At 39.1% G+C, this 16,099-nt stretch overlaps 1 long non-coding RNA gene across 1 annotated transcript; it reads left to right on the top strand.

The window, feature by feature from the left end:
* Positions 1–2,298: 2,298 nt before the first annotated feature.
* LOC310889286 lies at positions 2,299–15,350 on the top strand. The gene is made up of 4 exons (XR_014576496.1): positions 2,299–2,829; positions 10,500–10,599; positions 14,806–14,941; positions 15,286–15,350. It is a non-coding gene; the product is annotated as an uncharacterized lncRNA (long non-coding RNA).
* The last annotated feature ends 749 nt before the right edge of the window (positions 15,351–16,099 follow it).

Raw genomic sequence — 16,099 nt, 5'->3', positions numbered from 1 at the left:
AATCAATGCTCTATTTGTTGGTTTGTTAGAGACAGAGGATTGTTTTGTTTATCAAGGTTCTTGTACTGGAGCTTATCCTGGAACATTTCAGCTTATGCAAGTACACATAAGAAGACTGAACAAGTCAGCATTTGATAAAAGATTTGTATGCTATGGAAAAAGCTTCAGCATTCACTTGCTGCTGGGGTGTGCAGGGCCAAACTATAGATTCTGAAAACAGAATTCAGCAACCATGAGACCTTGAACATGCTTTTGGAAAGGAAGGTTCCAAGTTTTTCCCTCAGCCTTACCTAGATCCTATCACGGGCATGCAATATAGTATATGTTATAGAAAACTTGACTAGGTCAAGCATGGTATAATCCAGGCCAGGAACTTCTGTTACACCCAGGAGTCAATGTGGAGCTTCACAGCTATCAATGCTTTGTTTATCACAAGAAGAACAGGATTCTGGAAAGATATGGCTTTGAAAAAAGCTTAGAGGTAACAGAGGACAGTCTGCAATTCTCTCACCTGAACCCATGTATATGAACTCTCCAGGGCTGTCAGGCAGTGCTGATAAACTCCACCTCTTGCACACACTGTTGTTAGTTGACATTTGTAAACTCAGCTTCATTCTTTACAGCAGGGCTGTTCAGTGATGTCTGCTGAGATGATATTTTATTCCTCTTCCACAAATTCTTTCTTTCTAGAGAACTAGATGAAGAGTTGTGCTGCAGAGGCACCATCTATTCACAGAGAAGCTAACCACACTTCCAGAGTATTGGATACCTGACTGTGAGCTACTGTCTCTTCTTGTTATGTGTCTGACTCCAACTGCTTTTTTCTTTAAAAGACTGTCCTCACCATTGTAATAGTCACTCTTTCTGGTATTGACCTAATTTAGATCAAATGTCTAGATAGAAGGGAGTAAGTTCAACAGAACAGATTGAAGGGGCCCAATTCTGCCACAGTTCTTTAAGGGGAAAAATAAGATCTTCAAGTGGGTAACAGTGTGGTTCCACTTGGGCAGTGAGAGAACATGGACCTACATCTCTGCACCCTGCATGACGTGTTTGACTATTGCCTGGGACTGGACTGGCACTCACTTGCTTCTCCACCATATGTGAATGTTTCCTTAGTCACTTAATTCTGTGCTGGAAGTCAGGACATTGAATCTTACAGAAAACAAGAAAGAAATGAAAACAGTGTAATGCAGCAAAAGGATCTACACAAAACCTGATGAATGGACAATAAAGACAACTTCATCTTCAGGGTGCATCCAAGCCTGCTAGATGTCCATACTTTGCTTCACATGGGCTGGTATTTGAGAATCTGACAGCTTGTGTGGAGTTTTTTTAGGATACTCTGCAGCCTGTTTTGCTCTACATGGTCAAAACCATCCATTTATTAGCATTTCCTGTTGGTTAACTTGGGCAATGGATAGTTTTCAGTGGATGTTACTGTCAGGAAACGATTGGTACCTACACAATGTATGGAGAGTTCTTCTAACAATAATGTGAAATGTAGCAAATGCTGTATTTTCAAACATCTCACACATACACATACAGAGAGCACATTTTTGTAGGGCAGAAATGCTGAACGTGGTCAAGAGTTGAACATGCCATGTTCTACTTATGCCTTCCCTGAACAGTGGGGAACTGAGAAGCAGATCTAAAAAAAAAATGAGTGAATAGATATATTCTGCTTATTACCAGTTAATAAACTGATTTTCATCTGAGTTTGTTTTCAAGGCTATAAAGAAAGGTGTTAATTTTGTAATAAAATGGACCACATGTTTTCTAATGGGCTTGTGTTCTGATGAAAAATTCTGGAGAACAATGTCTACATGTCAATTCATGCCAGCTAGCTGGGTGGCTAGTTTCCCTGTCTGATTTCTGTTGGCCAGTTACCCATAAGCAGTCTGGATTATTTGCTGTTTAGGAAGCCAAAAAGCATGGGAGCAGGACAATAAAACCCTTTATTTATTTATTTATTTGTTTGTTTGTTTGTTTGTTTATTATTCTCTTAGAACTACTCTACCATTTTTGGTTGAAGTTTCTATTTTTTTAATTTCTATCTAGAGGCATTTTCCTAGTTGTGTTTTGGTTTCTTTCCCAAGGGAAAACTGTGTTTTCTGTCCACCTTTGCTATTTACCTGCAAAATAATCAAGGAAGAGGAACATATTGGACCAGACTCACATAATGAAAAATATGACTGATGCTCTAAAGGAAATAAGTAAATATTAAAATAAAATTCAGTGTTCCTTTTATGTTTCTTCCATGCTATTGCTCACATATGAATACTTTTGCAGAGGCTGGTCTGGAATCTATATTAAAATTAAAAGCTTTGTTGGTTGTTTTGTTTGTTTTCTTTTCTCCATAAGCAGGATTAGTCCAGGAAGCTATATATGTAAGTCAAGAAATATGTCTTTAACACAATATTATACAGGTTTTCCACATTTATTTCTTCATCCCAATAAACAAGTGGACAAGCAGACAGTGATGAAGTTTGAATCAACAGATCAGTGCTTCTCATATTTGGCCACCCTTCATGGTCCTGCTTGTGCCCATGTTGTTTGTGCCCTTGGAAGAAAGGAATATCTAGAATGTTTTACATATTGGATGCAAACAGTCCTACTCTTTTGTAGGGAGATAAACCTCTGTCAAGTCCTTTTGCTGGTCCTTTTTCCCTTGTTTCTTCCACTGCTTGCAGGTGAGTGCTCATTAGCCCTCTCACCCAGGGCTTCGTTAAAGAGAGTGTGAATTACTCACTTTGCAAAAGGTAGCCAAATGTTCAAGTTAAGAAGCTAAGAAAGCTCTCTTCTAACCTGGACCAGATCAAACTTCGTGTAAGTTTCCTAAGTTGTGCATTAAATTCATTCATTGTGTTTCTAAATCTGCGTTAGCAGCTGCTTTAATGCAGTCAGTACTGCAGAACCAGTCACATGCACATATGAACTCATTGGCAGCTTCATGTGTTTCCCAGGTGAAGTTTCATTTGTTTATTGTTATTTTCAGAGTGAACTGAAAAAGCATCCAAACAAACAGAAGTTTCAGTACATTCTTGGAGTGAATTGTGAATGATAGCTGAGGCACGAAAAGTTTACTTTTAATCTGATTGATTAAACATTGATTTCGATAGACTGATTGGATGCTGCTTGCTTTTCCATTCTATTCTAAACTCCCAAGAGCTAGTTCAATGCACAATAAGGGAGAAAGAAATTTCAACACTATATCTGTAGATAGCATAGCAAGTTAAACGTAAGTGTTCGTGGACGTATTTTAGTTGTCCTTTATAAACAGTAATAACTGAGTATAACAACATATAGAACAGGAACAAGGAACTAATTAAAATTAGGTTAGCCTTGGGTAAGTTTTTTGCATCTGTACTAGATATTGGTTGGATGAAAGAAAATGAAAAATATATGAGTTTCTCTTCTAAGTTCTGATCTCACCATGTGTACATATGTAGTATGACAATGGAATTTGTCTGAAAACCTTGGAAAGTGCTTGGAAACTACCCCAAAATACAAAAGTATTTGTAAATGGAAGATGTTAAATCATTGACTCAGCACAAAAAGGATTTTACTTTGTCCAGATAATAGCACCTAAAACTGTTCTGGTATAGTTTGTACAGGGGTAAATTTTCTCCTCTCATTGGCAAGTATATATCGAGAGCACAACAGGAGGTGGATAGGCAGAACTCATCCATCCAGGTTTTGAAAGAAATTGCACTGTGGTGTTTACCCAGAGAGAGAGGGAGGAAGGGGGATTCCTCCATGCAGATGTGTAGAAAACTGGGGCTATACCTGGAAGTATCGTATGTGGTATGTTTGTGTTTATAATGGTGCTACTGAGATGCCTTGCAAGTCTAGGTGGGTTTTCTTTGCTTATTGTGATTAGAATAGTTATCCAACTTGTCCTAGGTTGCTAATTTTTTCGAAGCCCACATGGGAAGTGTTACTGAATGTGGGGGTTGTTTCTGTTTGTCTATCATACAGAAAATATGATCCATATTACAAGTTTATCAGGGCTCATTTTATCTGGTTGTTCTTCTCTGCTGTTGCTAAGGTTCAGGATTTTTGCACCATTTTTTCTCCTCCTTTTTGTGGACTTACACATTTTCTGAGGTCTCCGAAGGGGTAGAAATATGCCATATATTCCCCATAATGCTATGTTGGGTGGTTTGTCATTTGTTGTCTGCAGGGGTTGAGTGAGATGGATTTTTAGCAACCCTTCTTAGCTTACCGCCTCTTGAATGGTTATCTTCAGTTAAAGGATCCAGAGTTGGAGGCTCTGGTGGCTCCCTCCACTACGCAGGCCAGTGCTCGGTGGTGAGCTCCCATCACATGGACAAAGACATGGGCCAAAGAGGAGCAGTGCTTTGTATGCTCAGGTCTTCAGTCAACCACCACTGAGATTTTGTGTCTGCTAGGCTGGACAGGAATGCTCTTTTGGACAGAGGCCGGGCTGGGCCCAGGATGCCTGGGATGCATCCTGTCAGTGCCTCATTGCCAGTGACAAACTGGTGTATCCCCTAACCTCCATTTCCTCAATAAAGGGAAAAAAAAAAAATAGCTCCTGCAGGAGTCAGTTAGGGAGAAATGATTTGATATTTACCAAAAAAAATATGTTTCTTTGTAGGCAATTTCACAGTGGAAAACTTTTTTTCAGCCCTGTGCTAATATACTCACAGAAATTTTGGAGCCAGACAAATACGTATGAGTCTAGACTGCCATTGTGTTTTTCCTTTTATATCTATCTCATTTCTACATAGATGCTGCTCAGACAGGAACTGCATATGCATGCTCTTAGAGTGCTGCAGCACATTTGTACTCCCCTCCTGATATGTTCCCACTGTAAGTCACTCCATCCACATTCAGAGCAGCAGCGTGCAACCCTGCAGCCTCAGAGGGTTTTGTTTGGATGGGGGAGGAAAAAGTAAGTGTTCTCTCCCTTGGGAGCGGCAAGCAGAGAGAAGGCAATGGATGGGCCAGCTGGCCAATACATATTTAGATAAAACAATTGCTGCTGTATGCTTACAGACAGTAATTAATCCTGTTGCAGGGACTTGAACTTCTTGCCTTTTGGAAGAACTAGGAAAAACATTACCCTTTGTCAGCTGTCTGGAGTAGGTTAAGGACTTGTCATGTTATGTTATTTTATTCTTTATTTCTCCAGAACAGATTGAGGGCCCTGCAGAAGAAAACAGAAATGTTGATTAGGAGAATTAGATTCAAACAGCCATAAATCATTATCTCACACCAGGGATCTGGTTCCAGGCTGGCTCACTGGTGAACTGGGGGTGGGTGAGGGCATTCCTCTGAAAGGCTGGGGAACAGGAGTGGACAAACTTCTGTCTCCTTGTCAGAGAAGGTGCCGGGTGTGTCAGTGTGTTTTGCATGAATAGCCTCTGAGAGCTGCTGCAGATAAGCTTGTGTAGCAAAATAAAAGCATTAGCAATATGTTTTATACTGATCTGTATTCGTTTGTACATTGAACCAGAATGAGAAAACTGCTTTTGCATTGGAATCTGTGGAAAACAACTGCTTACTAGACTTTTTAAACCAGATGTTTTCTAATGCTTTGGTAATTTTAGGATTTTGATCACTCCAACAGCTAAAATACTTTGACTCTTTCCCTAATTCTGTAGAATGCCTTTTATTTAGTCTAATAATTTGCTTCACTGATGCTTGGCTACGGCCAATCTCAAGTGCAGTGGCCCATGTCACCACATGCAGGTGCGTGTGTAGCAGCTGGGCTAATGCAGTACGCATACTGCTCATGTATGGTAAAGCTCCACAGTATATTTTGAGATTATAGTACCTCTATGTTGTTGCTACACAGTATATCTTCCCCTTTATTTTAATTTCTAGAATAAGGAACAGAGCTGAATGTACAGACATGTTTGGTGTGTCACCTTGCTGCAGGGGTTTAATCAGTAATGAAACTGTTAAGCGTATTACACTGTTGTGACATTTATTCATAGGTTTATTGTTTATCTCCTAGCTGATCATTTTGAACAAACTAATGAGCTAAAAGCCTGCCTTTTAATGTCATGATCTTTCCTTGCGACCTTCCTATTCTGCCATTCTGATGAATGTGTTGAACTTAATTTTACAAATGAAATCATCCCATTTATCTCAAGTGCTTTTAAGATGAGTGGATCAGGATCATATATGGTTATCTCTTCTGGAATATCAAAATGCATCTCAGCCTCAGCAATGTAGCTAGGAGTAAATCTTATGAAAAGTTTACATCTGAGCATTTCCAATTTAGAAAGAATTGCCAAGCAATGAAAAATGTGGAATGGGTTTATTATGCATTACTCCCTAAAGATAAATATTGCTCGAGTTCTTTGCCAGTTCCTTTGGCAAGTCAAGTTATTCCAAACAATAACAAATGCATACCTGTAGCTTTCCACTTTATTTGTGTTGATTGACCACTTAACTATTTTTTCCCAACTGCTTCTTTCCAAGAGTGCTTAGAATATCTTTAACTACATGGAACTAAAGAATTGACTGCAGACAAAGAGAATCTACTTTTCTGCAAAATATAGGACTATAGTACCAAGAAATATGACATTTAAGTTAATAAAATGTCTCGCAGTTTTATTGAAGGCATCGATTCACTGAGAAAACAAGCATCTTAGTGCATATAAACATCAGTTAAGAAGTTTCTGTACTATAGCTGTAACTTTCAATTGATTTATATAAGGAGCTGTACAGAGCTGATCTGAAAAGCAGTTAATTTGATTTCTATATTCAGCAGAAGGAAATGCTTCCATAAGATGCTGCGAACAAAGATTTAGCCTCTTTCATTAGTGCGACACTTTAAATTTGACAGTATATAGATACAAGTAAGGTAGAAGTATCGATGGAAAATACAGTGGGGGAGGAAGTGTATGCAGTGTGCCTGATTGAAAAATGTGCAATGTTAGATGGGAACATATATTTTTAAGCTATAAAATGGTCTGGATGAAATACATACGTGTTTATAGTCCGGCATCTGGCATGTGTTACATGGCTAGCTTTGTTTGAAGAAACCCTACCAGTCCTGTGTTAAGCCAAGTCCCTCCCTGTTAATAAGATCTGTAGTTCATAAAAAGGCAGCCTACATGCTGCCAGCTAAAGTGCTCTGAGAAATGTCCTCCAAAATGTCAACAGTTCAGATTGCTGTCCTTTTGCTACTGCCACACGCACTGTGGAAATCTTTCCCCATTTTTCTGAGCATGCCTGTGTCAAGTTGTCATCTGCTGGCCTTGTGGTCAAGACATCAGGGATGTCAACCCAGAATATGTGCCCTCATCTGCCCACTGTGAATTTTCTCTTTGATTTTATGTGTGTCTGAGAGCAGTCATTAAGAATAATATTAATTCTAACTTGAGGCTTCACCTTGGCTGTAAATGTAATCCATACTGCATGGTTCAATTTGAGTTAAAACACTGCATCAAAACAAAGACTCCCCTTTTCCACTACCTTCCCACCACATCAGTTTTATGAATTCAGAATGAAATACAGAGGTTATAAGAGGATATATTCTTCATTTGCACTATACCGTGATAATTACTTGCTGCTATATTTCTTGCTTCAATGTCCAGATTCAAAATTAAGCTATCTGTCCTACCTCTGGACATGATTTTCTATTGCAAGAAGTCTTGCACACTAATGAATATGTTCCCTCAAGTCCTGATTTCAAATTGTCATAATCTATCTGTCATGGAAAAAAAAAAAAAAAAAACAAGTTCTGTAATAGGATTTTCAGCAACAAATTAGGCTCTAAGGGGAATTATTAATATTTATAACAGTTTGTGTTTTCTTGAGAACTTTAGCTATTGGGGGAAGGAAGGGAAGGAAGGGCTGAGAGGTTACATTTTTCTTCATTTCTCCCACTCTAACAAGTAGATACAGTGTATAATTTATGATTCATCCAAATATGGAACTAGACTTTTCCTATAACCATCCCCTCTTCAGGGAGGTTTGGGACAGCCCACACAGTTATTTTTGTCAACTCCTCCACTCTTTAAAATTCTGTTTTTAAAAGTGCTGGAGATAAAGGCTTTCAAAACACTAATCACAAAACTGAAACTGTAAGCAGTGCACCTTTCTAGCTTGGTATGTACATGACATAACATGAATGAAGAGGAGCACCTGGGGAAATAAAATCTTGACAATTCAGATCTCCCCTTTAAAATCTTTCATTAAAATAAAGCAGCTAAAAGAATGGGCATTTAGCAGCGCTTCTGAGATAAAGTACTTCAGAATTCAGGACAATTGACTGGGCAAAATTAGTGTGCATGGTCTTAAAGCAATCTTTGGCACAAAAATGTATATTTCTCCACCACACTTATTAGTGCTGACCTGGGAACTTCTCCTAAGCATATGGATAAAGATAGGAATCATAACACTAACTTTCCAGGGATCCAGATCAAGTCCGTAGACCTTAGACTGGTTTCTAAAAGAATACCCAAATAAGATGCAGTCACATCCTTCCTTATATACCTGAAATTGAAGGATAGCATTTTTTTTTTTTTTCAAAGTGTTATCCAAAATAAACTTTGATTTTATCCTAATCCACCAGAACATGGTCATTCATACTCTGTGCTGTCAGTCATTTGTATACCACTTTTCATATTATGTTTTACAAAACAATTTATATAATTAAAATAAATAATACCTTAAGGCTTGAATACACAATCTGGGAGCAGGTCTGAACTAGAAAGTTTGTTCCTGTATCTCTTCTTTTCAAAAGCAGTAAACTTACAGTGTCCTCATATGCCACTGAGCAAGCTACTTGCTCATCTGGCTTGCCTGCCTCAGAGATGAGGTACTGAAGGATTTGCTGCTGTTTTCCTTTTTCTGTATAGGTCCCCAAGACCTCTAATTTTCACCCACCCCTAATTAGTAAACAAGGCAGTGTCTCTGACCAGTTAAGTCTCCTGTAAGCCTTTCTCCTCTGTGTTCCCATGACCTGTAACTGTTTAAAATAATTGCACAACTTTTTTAAACAGAACTTTTTGTTTTGTTTTGTTTTGGTTTGGTTTCCTCCTGAAGATTGTCATCAAGGAGAAGAGCACAAAATATCAAAATGCCCATGCATCTGTGTCTTGGCTTAACATAACCATTTACTTGCAAGTTTGGCATAAATTTCCCTTCTCTTGTTCTGCTCTGATCTGGAGGAGATGTGCAACCCCCACATAACAAGCTTGGCACCTCTATGCCAGAAATGGGTTAGCTTCTGCCTGCTTCCTCTTCCATTCTTCTCAGCTGGTTTCTTTTAAATAGTGTTGCATCCCCTATGATTGTGGGTTTTGACTTGGAAAAAAATAATCTTGCATGCCTCTGTGATACAGATAGGGGGTTGCTCCTTATTACAGTACTCTATTACACATTCAAGTGCAATAAAGCCAATGCATAAAATATGCTGCAATATGAATGCATACTCCATACCTTCTACTCAACAGTTATTGCTTATGCTTATGCTATTACCCCATAGAAGCTGCAATGTAACCTTCCCCTCTTTCATGACCTTTAAAGCCATATTTCATGTATATATACAGTTTACATGTAAAATCAGGCTCTCTGCTGATGTTAATCTATGTTGTGCTACTGCCTTCTGTGATCCCTCCCAAGTCATACTTTTTGATGATCTGATCCAAACCTCTCGTAAGTGAGAGGTTATCATCATTCTTCAGGTCTTGTGTTCTTTTCTTCCTAGTTTTTTCCCTCAGTTCTGTCCCTGATGTGCTTACTTAGAAAATCTGTATATGTATTTTGCATGGTTAACATGCTATAACTGTCTTGTCTCTCTACTAACTGGAAGAGTGCTGTCTCCTTACATTGCCTTATAGGCTTCACGACAGTCCAGGGTTTCTGCAGTGTTGTGTGAATTGGTCCTGCCTCTGACATACCTTGGCTCCAGGGTATGCTGCACACACCCTTTGCCCAGCTTGAGAGGTCTTCACTGAATGGTTGCTCATGGCAGCTTTCCATATGGCTTGCACTAACATATCCTTCTCGTAAGAGGTGGGATTTTAGGGCTTCTTTTTTTGTTCTCTTTTTTTTTTTTGCCTGGTGTGAGAAGGCTAGGCTGGTGAAAAGGCTGTTATTTTCCATATTGCATTACTGATGCTGACTCTAAAGGTGATGATGAGCTGGTGTCATGACAGAGTTGTGTAAGGGGACTGCAATTGCTCTGTGTCACCTGCTAATGTCACCCAAAACTCAAAGCTTCGCTCATCAAATAGAACAAAACCAGCCACAGGGAACTTCCAGGTGAAGTGAGTAGAAGGGATCATTTTGTTTGCTTGAAACTGTAGTAGATAATGAGGCTCAAAATGGATGTTGAAACACAAAAGGACAGTCCTGTTTACTGGTTTTCCAATAACACAAAGTACATTCTTACATTAGGCTTCATTGCACAAACGCTTAACAGACAATTCAAGAACTATTGTGCATTTAATCAATACTAATGACATCCTCCTTAATACGGTTACAGTCATCTGTCTCTGTGCTTGCAGGGATAAAAAGTTTCTCCTGAGGTATTAATGACTGAACAAAAGCAACTTCTGGAGCTATCACATTCTTCTGAAATATTGACATATTTGTCTACTGCCAAAGGTAAGAGAGTGGATGGAAATGGCCTTTCTATGCTCCCAGAGGCTGAGTGCAAAATATTACAGTTAAAAACTCTTGCTAAAATAGACAAATTCTGAAGCTATGTACTGCACCAGTCAATAGAAGCTTAAAAGCATCAGGATTAAAGTGAACATGAGTAGTTTTGGACTGAAAATTATGTGGAGTACAATAAGTAGATCACAAGGAAATTAATTTTGAAAAATCACCTTCATTTAATACAAAGCTTTCCAGATCAACTCATGTCACCACCTATTCAAAAGGAATTTGGCAGGCATGTACCAATCCAACTGGTATTTTTTTATACAGCTGAGCAAAACAACCAATATATTTTGATAGTCTAGTCTTTGGTTAACAATACCTGTAGAAATACACGGTTAAATCTTCCTCTTCTTCTTCTTCCCCACCTCTCTCAGAAACCTTTGGGGTACTAAAGTGGGATTTCAGCAAAATTTCAGCACTGTAGCCCTAACCTGTGGTTTTACAGCCAACTCACTCAACATCTGTAAAGCCTCTGAACATGTCCAGAATTGCCTTGCATCTTGACAGGGCAGAGGTGTCTGGCACTACAATAACATCTAATCCCAGCCGCATCTCAGATTTGGCCTCCATCCCACAGAGCTCCCTGCAGGTCCAAACGCAGGCAACTTTCACTGATGTGCACTGGTGGGATAAGGCTCCCTACAAAATGTATTGATGGCAGTCTTTTTTTTTTTTTCTTTTTTCTTTTTTTTTTTGGAAGATACCTGCATAAGAGGAAATGCTAATGGTGTCCTCTTCTAATTATTACTCATTAAGATAGTAGTGGAGTAATTAATAGATTCATGTAAGAAGGGATGAAAGGCACTATATTCAACACCTCCTCAGGGTGGAGGTGTTAAAATCCATATCTCTCAGTACAACAGGACAGTTTTCTTGAGAAGTTTTTTAGTAGAAAGCAATTCTAAAGAGCAGCACTTCCAAAAGTATCAACTACAATTCCCCAGAAGCATTATCCAAAACATTTTTATAGTAATCACCCATTTGTAGGGACAACTTTATGTCCCAAGGAACCAGATGAAATGCCTTAAAATAGGCCTTTTCCATTGTTAACTGCTGTCATTGCTCATAGAATGAACGCCAACAAATGTCATAAAAGAAAAATCATATTTCTGTGTGCAGGATGGTAGCTGATAACTGATATTATTCTTTTTGCTCTGCTTTTACTGAATGAATGGTGGTCTTGTTTTCCTTATTGAGGCAGCCATAGTTGCATGGGAAAATGCTTCATCAGTGCTCTGGTATTTTAAACTTGGAGTCAAAAACTTTTCCACCAAAAAACAAAAATTTCTATACGGGAAGACTGCCAAGCTGTCTGTTGCCCAAGTAATCTGTGTGTCCCATTGCCACAGTGCTTGTGTGTCTTTTGGGAGAGGATGGTATGAAGTGTACAAGTCAGCAAAGGAGGCCAACAAAAATGTGGAATACATCTCTCATTTTCCTCTGTTGTCTGACTGAACTCCACAAAAACATGGAGTGGTTCAGCATGAAATTCTGCAATTGGACTGCATGAGCTTCCACCTTCTCAATTCCAGTTGCTGCTGTTATATACCTCCTTCATGGCCCATCAAAAATCACAAAGTGTTTTGATAAAATGCATGTAATTTATGGCAATCTCCTCCAAGTCAGAGCTGCTTCTCATCTTTTGAGCATGGTCCAGGAAAGTCATAGAACCACAGAATGGCCGAGGTTGGAAGGGTCCTTAAAGATTATCTAACTCCAACCCCCCTGTTGTAGGCAAGGATGCCATCCACTAGATCAGGTTGGCCAAGGCCCCATCCAGCCTGGCCTTGAATACCTCCTGGGGTGGGGCATCCACAGCTTCTCTGGACAACCTCTTCCAGTGCCTCACTACTCTTACAGAGAAGAATTTCCTCCTAATGTGCTGTTTAAATCTATCCTCTTTTAGTTTAAGACCATTCCCCCTTGTCCTATCATTATGTACCCGAGTAAAAAGTCCTTCTCCATCTTTTTGATAAATACCCTTTAAGTATTGAAAGGCTGCAATGAGGTCTCCCCGAAGCCTTCTCTTCTCCAGGCTGAACATCCCCAGCTCTCTCAGCCTTTCTTCATAGAAGAGGTGCTCCAGCCCTCTGATCATCTTTGTGGCCCTCCTCTGGACTCGCTCTAACAGCCCCACATCCTTCTTGTGCTGGGGGCCCCAGCCCTGGATGCAGCACTCCAAGTGGGGCCTCATGAGGGCAGAGTAGAAGGGGACAATCACTTCTCTCGACCTGCTGGTCACACTTTTTTTGATGGAGCACAGTCAATGAAGCCACAGAAGGAGGCTTGTCCTAGTTTATTGTCAGCACACCACAGAGGTCAGAGAGAAGGAGTTTTGGGCCTTAGGCAGGAGGAAATTTTAAAACATCATTGAAAAATGACATAGTCATTTTAAGTATTTTCTGTAAAGATGCACCTTTGTAGTTTACAGAAGTTATTACTTGAACTTATAGCTTTATCAGCAAGGGAAGAGCTGAACAAAAAGAAAAAAAAAAAAAAGATCTGCTAGTGTTGCAGCATTGCTAAAATTTGGACCTGAATTTCCCCAACAGCCAGACTGTTTTAATGTCATAGTATAATTGAGGTTTTGACATTTATTTTGACAGATCTAGAATCTGGCCTTCATATTTGTAGTACTTGTCCTACTTATTCCAGAGAGACTATATATCATTTTGATCAACACTCCAAGTTGAAGTTCCCCTCAGAGCCAAGAAAATAACATTTACTGAGCCGTAGTCCATCAAATATTTATGAATCATATCACACTAAATAAAAATAGAAAAAGAAACTGTGAGAGAAAATAATGTTTAGATTTATTTCCCTCTGCTTATTTCCAATCTGAAGTGTATTCTTCTGAAGATCTGCTTAAATATGATACGAGTTTTTTCCACACAAAACAAGCCCATTTTAAAATAGTTATAAGACATTGCAGTGTGCAGCATATGGGACATGCAAGGGTAAACTGATGACTAACTCTGTAAGCATTATTTATTAACTTTATTTCATACTATCTCATATCCTCCTGTCGGTTCACTCCCCCTCCTCCTTTTTGTTATAGATGAATGACTGATGCTTTTGCATTCTTTTTTAACCATCAAAATATGTTAATTATTTACGGTAAGGCATCCCAATGAATACAAAACTTGTCCCTTTAATTTTCAGCTTCATTTTGCAGAAGTTTCTTGGCTTAAGAATTGTTTAAAACAGAAGACATGAAATGATCCCCAACACAGAATTTAAAAAAAAAAAAAAAAGAGAGAGAGAGAGAGGAGAGAGAGAGAGAGAGAGAAAGAAGAGAGAGAAGGCCAGCACACTTTTCTTCAGAATTTTACAGGGCCAAAATTAGGACAATTGGAGATTATTAACACTGATACTTGGAGCAATCATCTGAAATGCTGTCAGACTCATATATTCTAGTGTTACATGTCCAAATGTACTTTCAAAAGCTGTTTTTTCACAATAAAAAGTTATAGAAAGTAGGAAAGGACAGTGTGTTGATATAAGCTCAAAATAACAGCACTGATTTAAATGTGAATTCTACATGGAAACTCTTGTCACTGTGAGTACCTTTAACTACAGTTACTAGAAAGCTTAGCTTCAAATAGATGTTATAGACCTGAACCTTTAGACAACTTTTTTAAACCAGTATATAGCAGACCTGTGGCCACTGAGAGCACCTGTGTACTCCATATCAGGCCAATGTCTCTGTGAATCTGCTCCCAGTGAAGCACCTTTGTTCTAAAACCTAAAATGTGCTTATTAAAAAAAAAAAATGTCTTTAACATTTTATAACAGAGCACAGCCTTACAACCTTTATTTACAATGGGAAATATTTGGCTTCAGCTCTGGTCTTAGTCTGTAGGAGCCAGTACCCATGACCTACCTGCACACCTGGGTGAGGTGTTGGACACTGGTCAGGCAGAAATACTCATTACCTCTCACTCCCTTTGATGGTGTGCTTCAGTGACCCATGAATTGGTGGTTTAAACTGCCAGAGAAAGAGAAAAGCATGATGCTGGTTGTGAGTCACCCTTCAGCTCCATGACTTGGACAGTCAGGATGAGAAGATACTGGATTGCAGATTGTCCTTGAAGGACTGCAGCAGTATTTTAGCACTTCCATGTGGCTATCTTTTCCGTAATGTTGCAGGGCAATGAAGTAGCCATGGCTTCTTCTACAAAGAGGAACAGCATCTCTTGTTCTGAGAACAACTGAGATCTTTATGTAACCTGAATTTGACAAATGAAGCTTGGGAAGGAAGACTCCATGATTACCCAGGCCAAATGTATGTATTGTTCTGTAGATGCAGTCTGTGCACCTGCCGTTTGTCCCACCCAGGGTAGCACATCGGGTGTGTATAGATAATCCCTTAAAATAATCCCTGAAGAATCAGACATTTGCAGATTTTTTTGCACAAGTACTATTTATCATTTTTTCTGTTCTATGGAGTAATCCAAATCCCTTTGTAATCACCAAAGCAGGCTGAAAACTTTATGTCATTTCTAAAAATCACAGTTATCCTAAAGATCCATTTTTGTCTCTTTAGAGTCGATGAGCTAGAGCACAAGAAATTATTTAGATTTAAAAGGAGTATCAACCCTTTGATTTAGAATGACTGATTCTTTTCAGGGTAAGATCCTGTCATGTTTTTCCATTCAAGTTAAGTTAGCATCATGCTACAAAGATGAATAAGGACTGTACCATATCAACTTCCAATAGCATGGTAAGTGGTGCAAGGTAGATTTATATCTCTAAGGTACTAGATGCAACAGAGAAATCAGAAACAGAACTTCTGTGTCTCAAAAAGAGAAGCCAAGGATGGGATTCTGCTGTTTTAAAAACATAATTATCTGCAGATATAACAAAGCCAGGGTAATAGATTAAAAAAATATATTGGGGGGGGGGGGGGGGGGGGGCGGCAGAACTCTGACCTGAAGAGAATAAAAAATAAGGTCAAGAGAGGTTATGTTTGTATAAAGAATTTTCATGCTGTTCCTTTTAATCCCAGGAGAGAAGTTCCATCCACATTACCTGTTTTGTGGGTATCATCAAATACTGCTCCAGCTGACGAACTAAAGACATAACATTACTGGTGTGATAGTGATAAATCCATAATGCGAAGAGAGGTGAGGTCCTGATTTTGAAAGAAATGTCTTCACCCTTCAAAGCCATTGTGATTTAGGAAGAGGTTATCCTCTCAGTGATCTCCCACAGGGAAAAGTTCCCACACTGTGAAGCTTCCTGACCTGAGGAGGGGACATCCCCGTGATCTGTTTGCAGACAATGGCCCTGGCAGTAGACCACATCTGTCCCTGATCAGCATACACTAGTCTTCCCCTGACCTGAGTTACCTTCACTCATCTGCAAAGGGACAAGGAAGAGTTCAGCTTTATCTAAGAGCTTTCCAAAACTTCAGTTCATTCTTTCACATGAGTCTGAATCA

This window comes from Anser anser, assembly GCF_964211835.1.
Source record: "Anser anser genome assembly, chromosome: Z".
Classification (NCBI taxonomy): Eukaryota; Metazoa; Chordata; class Aves; order Anseriformes; family Anatidae; genus Anser; species Anser anser.
The sequence above is the reverse complement of the archived record's forward strand: the minus strand, read 5'-3'. Positions and strand labels throughout refer to the sequence as shown.